Genomic DNA, 7,253 nt, shown 5'->3' with positions numbered 1-7,253 from the left:
TTCCATGAATCTTGTTACTAACCCTTCTTAAAGTTAATGAAAAACATGCATGTAAACATATACTTGTGTGCTACCTCTGAGTAATGGAGTTAGCAGCAAAGGGGTAAAAAGGGAGTCTGCAGAGAAATATGGATGAGTACATCGGATTTATATTTTGATTATAGCCATTGATTTGTATGCTTTGGCTGTTTCATTGGAATACATAGATTCTGTGAGAACATACTTTCTTGCAGATGTTTTAATTGTATACTATAGACTTGATAATAAGCTCTCTTGAAACCTGGTTAATATATTTTATTTATACCTCATTTTAAACTGACCATAAAGGAAATGCAGTATTTTAATTGTAATTCCATCAATATTTGTGTCTATAGACCTGTTTCCATCTTTGTCTTTAGTGAAATTTTGGTCTCCAGACAAGGAAAAATTACAGCTTTTTTGTCTTCACAGATTGAATTGCTGTAGTATATTCTTAGATAGGAAAGAATTTGTGTAGCTTTTCAATTTTGAATGCACAAATGTTCATAATGTTTGGAAAAGCATGGCACATATCATATGATATCACTTAAAACAGATTGTGGCCTTTCTGTCCTTTTCTGGCATCCTAGATGTCCAAGTGAGGACATGGTGGTTCTTCCGGTGCAAAATTTTAGATTTTTCTGGATCTTCCTGTAGATAAAATGTGCTGACAACAATAGAGCAAAAAACCTGTATATCATCTCTGTGAAAGGGATCAAGGGACAACTGAACAGACCTTCTGCTTCTGGTGTAGGTGACATGGTGATGGCTACAGTCAAGAAAGGCAAACCAGAGCTAAAGAAGAAAGTACATCCAGCAGTGGTAACTCAACAATGAGCATCAGACAGGAGAAAAGATGGTGTATTTCTTTATTTTGAAGATAATGCAGGTGTCATAGTAAACATTAAAGGGGAAGTGAAATGTTTTGCCATCACTGGACCTGTTGCAAAGGAATGTGCAGACTTGTGGCCCAGGATTGCAAATAATGCAGGCAGGATCACATGATCCTTCAGTGCCTTTGTAAAAATCTAATGCCTCATTAAAAATTATTTGTTCTTTAAAAAAAAAACGGTTTATGGTATATAAATAAAAGATCTAGAAACTCGTATCTTCTAGGCACTGATGGCTGTAATCCCAGATACTCAGGATGCTGAGCTCTAAGGATCATGGTTGGTAGCCAGCATGGGGCAGGAAACTCCATGAGACTCTTATCTCATGGGAGAGCACTCACCTTAAGCCAAAGAAGCTCAGAGATAACACCCAGAAGCAGAGCTCAAGCCCCAGGACTGGCATTTTAAAAAAATAGAAACTTGTATCCAACTAAATGCCTGATTTGATGGACTGGATGATTTTGTCTTTTGCTTCTTTTTATTCTTTATTATTATTTTGTCAGTGTGAGTGTGTGTGTGAGTGTGTGTGTGTGTGTGTGTGTGTGTGTGTGTGTGTGTGTGTGTGTGTGTTTGCTGATCCTAGGGCCCTAGGGCTTGACTTCTGGGCCTGGGCACTGACCTTGAGCTTTTATGCTTCAGGCTGTTACTTTTACACTTGAGTCATAACTCCACTGCCAGCTTTTTTGATGATTCATTTGGAAATATGAGTCTCATGTACTCTACTGACTGGGCAGTCTTTGAACCATGATCCTCAGATCTCAACCTCCAGTGTAGCCAAGGTTACAGGAACTGGGGCCTAGCTCTTTATTATTTTTTAAGTTATATGAAGGAGTTTCAAGCCAACAATCTACTTGTACATCTCAGTCCATGTCACCTTTTCCATCATTTACCCCCATCCCTCCCAAATCCACTTATCCCTCAAGTTACCTGGTTCAATTTTCATATGTATGGAACCATCATTCCTCTCTGAATTTGTCTTCCCCAACTTCTTTTGACCTCTTCCCCTCATTTGACCAAACATGTTTCAGATTTTTGTTACTTATTTTGTTAAACTAAACTAGTTGTTCAAAGGAAGTACACTATTTGAATCCTCAAAAGACCTACTTTTAGTAATCTGATTCTTTATAAGCCCCTATATATGTTTTCAAATATATTTGTAATTTGATCTACTTTCATATAAGGAGAACATGCAGTTTGTCTCTCTGTACCTGAATTACTTTAACTAACATTGTTTTACTGTAATAACATTCTTTTGACAGATGAGTAAATTTATATTGCTGCATATACATTTTCCATTGAAGGTCATAGGGATGCTTCCATAGCATGGTTATAGTGAGTAATAAAGCAATGAACATGGATGTGCTATATTCTGACTTGTAATATTCTGGATTCATCCCCATAGAGGGTAGTTCTAAGTTTAAATTTTTGAAAAATCTCCACATTGCCTTCTTTGTTGTTACACCTATGTTTACATTCCCATCAACAATGAATTAGGGTTCCTTTTTCTCCATATCCTTGACAGTATTTGTTCATATTCCTGTTGTTCATATTCAGTCTTGCTAAGATGAAATGAAATCTGTGTTGTTAAGATTTGTATTTTCATTATGTTCAGAGATGTTAATATTTCTTCAGCCATCTATGTCCATTATTGTTTCTTCTTTTGAGAAGTCACTGTTTAGCTCCTTCACTGATTTGTTACTTGGGCATTTGACTCTTGAGGGTTTGAATTCCTTGAGATTTTTATATTTTCTAGATATTAAGGCTATGGCTAGATATACAGCCATTGAAGATCTTCTCCCCTTCTGTAGGCTGTCTTTTAAATTTAGTATCTATGGGTTTTTTTTTAACTGTTCAAAATTTTTTTAGCTTGGTATAAATGTGTTAGTTTTCTATCCAATCTGCTAAACCCTGCCACATCACTCAGAAAGGTTCTGCCTATTCTGCTCCTAAAGGTTCTCCTATTCCTTCTTGTAGTAGTTTTAATGTGTCAGGTCTTTCACTGAATCTTTGATCCATTCTGTTTGCTTTTTCTATTGCAAACTGAATTCTTTTCCTAATTTCTCTACCTGCTCATTCTTGGTGCAAAAAACTACCAGTTTTTATTGGTTGAGTTTATATCCTGCTACTTTACCAAAAGTATTTAATGAATCCAGAAGCTCAGAAGTGGTACTTCCAGGGTACAAAATGACAGGGCAGTCTTCAGCATAAAGTTGTCCAGTTTTCCCAGCACAATTTGTTGAAGAGGCTATCTTATTCCTAACATATATTTTTGGTTCTCTTGTAAAAAAATATCAGATGGTGTTAGGTGTATAAATTTATTTCTAGTCTATTCGTTTTGTCTTGTTTTGTTTTATGACAGTACCAAGCTATCTTTGTTACTACAGTTCTGTATTAAGCTATGAAGTCTAGAATTATGATTTCCCAGCATTGTTATTATTATTGTATTACTACTCAGAATTGCTTTGGATTGTTTTCTCTGTCTCTATGAAGAATTACATTGGTGGCTGGGAAGTTGGCTCAGTGGTAGAGTGCTTGCCTTGCATGCATGAGGCCCTGGGTTCAATTCCTCAGCACCACATAAGCAGAAAAAAGCCAGAAGTGGTGCTGTTCCTCAAACAGTAGGGCACTGAGGGACAGTGCCCAGGCCCAGAGGTCAGCCCCCATGACTGGCCAAAATAAACAAAAACAATTACATTGGAATTTTGATTGGTACTGCATTGAAGTTGTAGATATTTGGCAGTATGTCTATTTTCACGGTATTCAATGAGTCTTGAACATAGGAGGTCTTTCCACTTCCTGTCTTCAATATCTTCAAAGTTTTTTGCTATATATTTCTTCATTTTTTAAGGCTTATTTTCTGTTTTTTTTTGTTTGCTTTTTCTATTGCAAACTGAATTCTTTTCCTGATTTCTCTACCTGCTCATTCTTGGTGCAAAAAACTACCAGTTTTTATTGGTTGAGTTTATATCCTGCTACTTTACCAAAAGTATTTAATGAATCCAGAAGCTCAGAAGTGGTACTTCCAGGGTCCTTTAGATGTAGGATTATATTATTTGTAAATATGTCTTTCTCTTGCCTCACTACTCTGTTGAGGAGTGAGCAAAGTGAACATACTTGTCTTGTTCTGATTTTTGAGTAACTGGTTTTTAGTGGTCTTATTTGGTATGATGTCATAGGTAGCCTTTATTTTTTGGGGGGGGGGTTGTTGTTGTTTTTTGGGTCCGGTCGTGGGGCCTGAATTCTGGGCCTGGGCGCTGTCCCTCAGCTCTTCAGCTCAAGGCTAGCGCTTTGCCACTTGAGCCACAGTGCCACTTCCAGCATTTTTTTTTTTGCTTATGTGGTGCTAGGGAATCGAACCCAGGGCCTCAGGCATGCAAGGCAAGCGCTCTACCAAGGAGCCACCTTCCCAGCCCCATAGGTAGCCTTTATTATGTTAAGGAATGTTTCATCTGAAAGGATCAATGAAAGGATCTGTCACATCCTTGCCAGGGGACCCGCAGAGGCAGTCAGGCACAGGAGAAAGATTACTAGTTTTATTAGAGAAGCCATATTTGCCTCAGAGAGAGGGCATATGGCAGCCTCCACTATCTAGGTAGCAGTAGGGTCCCAGGGTAGGAAGTGAGGTAGATGGGAGTTCAGGTGAGTCTGGGTGGAGAAAGGAAGGGGCCAGCTGTTTGACAGGAACTCTGGGGGAGGGAGGAGCTCAGGTCTGGGTGGAGCTGAAGAACAAAGATAATGCACACATTATCTTTTCCAGAACTTCTATCATAAAAGGTTGTTAGATTTTTAAAAGATTTTTCTGCATCTATTAAGGTTATTATTTGATGCTCATTATAGTTTTTGTTAGCGGTATTATTAAAATTATTGATTTATGTATATATTTTGTATATATGCATTTTGTGTATATGTATACATTCATATATACATATATAAATACTTTGTATATATGTTATGTATATATTGATTTATGTAATTTTATCCCTGTTTGAAACCAACTTGATTATAATGCACTTTTTTAGTTGTTTAATTCAGTTCAAAAGTAGAGAGCTTTATGCCTACACTCATCCAAAGAGATCTATAGTCTCTAATGCTCTTTCTGTCTTTGTCTCTCTCTGGCTATATAGTCCATAATGCTCTTTCTGTCTCTGTCTTGCTCTGGCTGTCTGTCTGTCTCTCTGTCTGCCTGTCTGCCTCTGTCTCTCTGTCTCTCTACTAGAATACTAGAGCTAGACATTGGTTTTTCACTCAAGGGTATGGCTCAGCCTTAAGCCCCAACTCTATTTATGGCTTTTTGGTGACTAGTTGGAGATCCAGTCTCACAGAATTTCTTGCCTGGATTGGCTTCAAACTATTATTCTCAGATATCAATCTCCTGAGTAGCTAGGATTTACAGGCATGTCATCAGTAAGTAGCTAGTTATATTCTTTTTTTTTTTGTTTCTTCCTTTCTTTATATCTTTCTCTTTCTGTTTTTTTCCTTCCCTCCCACCGTCCCTTCCTTCCATTGTCTCTTTGTCTTTTTCTTTATTGGGTCCCTATCTGGATGTATGACATGCTGGCTTCATAGCGTGATTTTGGTAGTCACTGTAAGGTCTCCCTGGGAAGGTGAGGCAGACTCCTCCCTCCTCTTGGCTGTCTGTATCCATACTTGTGTTATCTAGGTAATTGGCACACCTGGATATCACATCCTGAGCCATCGTGGTCATGCCTACCACCAACCTAGGGGACAATCTCAGGCCCTGAGGTCAGACCTCAGCCCTCCCCTTTTCGGCCATGTGGTCTTTACCATGCATGGTGGGGGGAACAGTTCAGGAAACTTCTCTTCCTACCTGAATATTGTGTGGTGTTCTATCTGCTACTTAATTAAACTTAGCATATTTAATTTAATTAATACAGTGCCATGACCTGGGAGGGGTTTTTGACCACCCTTTTCCATGAACTGAACTGCCTTGAAATGCCACAAAGGACTTTTCACCAATACCATTGCTGGCCTCCACATTCACATCAACACCACTTCTCTGCTCTGCTGAGTGTACTCTACAGGTTCTCTGGTTTTACATTTCTGTCCAGTCTCCACTCACCAGACTGACTCCCTCCTGTGCTTTTAGTGGGTGCTGCATATCACACCCAAACCAGGACACTTAGTTGGAATGCCTCTTGTAATTACTATGAGGCCTGGCCAGAACATTCTCAGAGATACAGTTTTTGCCCCTGCAATAGTAAGGGTCAAAAGTCTGTATACTTTCATGCTCTTTTTTGCTCTTTCCCTCATAATTTTCTCCAAACTTTTGCCTTGTGCCCTCAATAATATGATGCAGGCTGGGTCCCACAGACCCCCTCTAGGTTCCCTCTCAAAGGCTAGCCTCTAGGTTTTATCTTTCAATCCTCCCTCTCTCTTTCTCTCCTTCCCTCCCCCTCTTGACTGGAGATCATTTAATTTGGGCTCAATGTAAGTTAAAGCTCTCATCATGTCCACTGAGTTTTGTTACAGAATTTCCTCCTTGCAATATCTAGCCAGAACCACAGAGAAATAATTGTGACAAGTATGTGCTGGTCAATTCTTAACAATTTACAGGAAACCTGCTTGCTATTTCTGTTAGGCTCCTTGTTGCTTTAATTGGAAATAGAGGTTTTGTGCAAAGACTCATTGGATCTAAGGATTACAGTTCAAGGTCGGCCTTGGCAGAAAAATTTCCTTCATACTCCATCTCCCAACTAACAAGCAAAGAGTCAGGCTGGAAGCATGGGCTCTTATCTCTAATTAACCAGCAAGACACTCGAAGTGGCACTGTTACTCAAAGTAGTAGAGCACTAGCATCCAGTGGAAGTGCTCAGAGACAGTGCCCAGACATTGAGTTCAAAGTCTATGAATGCCAACTGGGACAAGCTATTTCAGCAACAAGCACTGAGACCCCTTGTACTCAGCAGTCCATGGAGAGGAGTAAAAAGAGATGATATGAACCACTTTATACCTGACCTTTCAAAATTAAACAAGGAGATAAATAGAAAGACGCTTGCCTATTTAATGCCTGTCAACCTTTTAACTGGACAGGAACTTAAATTCCTGCCTTTGGTGCCATTTGTGTGCTCTTAATATATGTGTGTGTTTATTATATATACAGGAACTTAAATTCTTGTCTTTGGTGCCATTTGTGTGCTAATACATGTGTGTGTATTATATATATATATATATATTTTTTTTTTCTGCCCAGCCCCTGCCTGAGACTTCTTCCAGACTTCATTCAAGAACACAACCAAAGTTGTGCTGCCTGCTGTCTTCTCCTGGAGGGAACCACTTCTCCATCTTTTACCCTTAATATTGATGCCCCTTTGCTAGCAGGAAGTA

At 39.0% G+C, this 7,253-nt stretch overlaps 1 pseudogene; it reads left to right on the top strand.

Moving 5' to 3' along the window:
• The first annotated feature begins 608 nt into the window (after positions 1-608).
• Positions 609-1,023, top strand: LOC138823769 (large ribosomal subunit protein uL14 pseudogene; annotated as a pseudogene).
• The last annotated feature ends 6,230 nt before the right edge of the window (positions 1,024-7,253 follow it).

This window comes from Dipodomys merriami, unplaced genomic scaffold (genome assembly GCF_024711535.1).
Source record: "Dipodomys merriami isolate MVZ:Mamm:240054 unplaced genomic scaffold, mDipMer1.0.p SCAF_123, whole genome shotgun sequence".
In the NCBI taxonomy this organism is placed as follows: domain Eukaryota; kingdom Metazoa; phylum Chordata; class Mammalia; order Rodentia; family Heteromyidae; genus Dipodomys; species Dipodomys merriami.
This window is presented reverse-complemented; position numbering and strand designations above follow the sequence as displayed.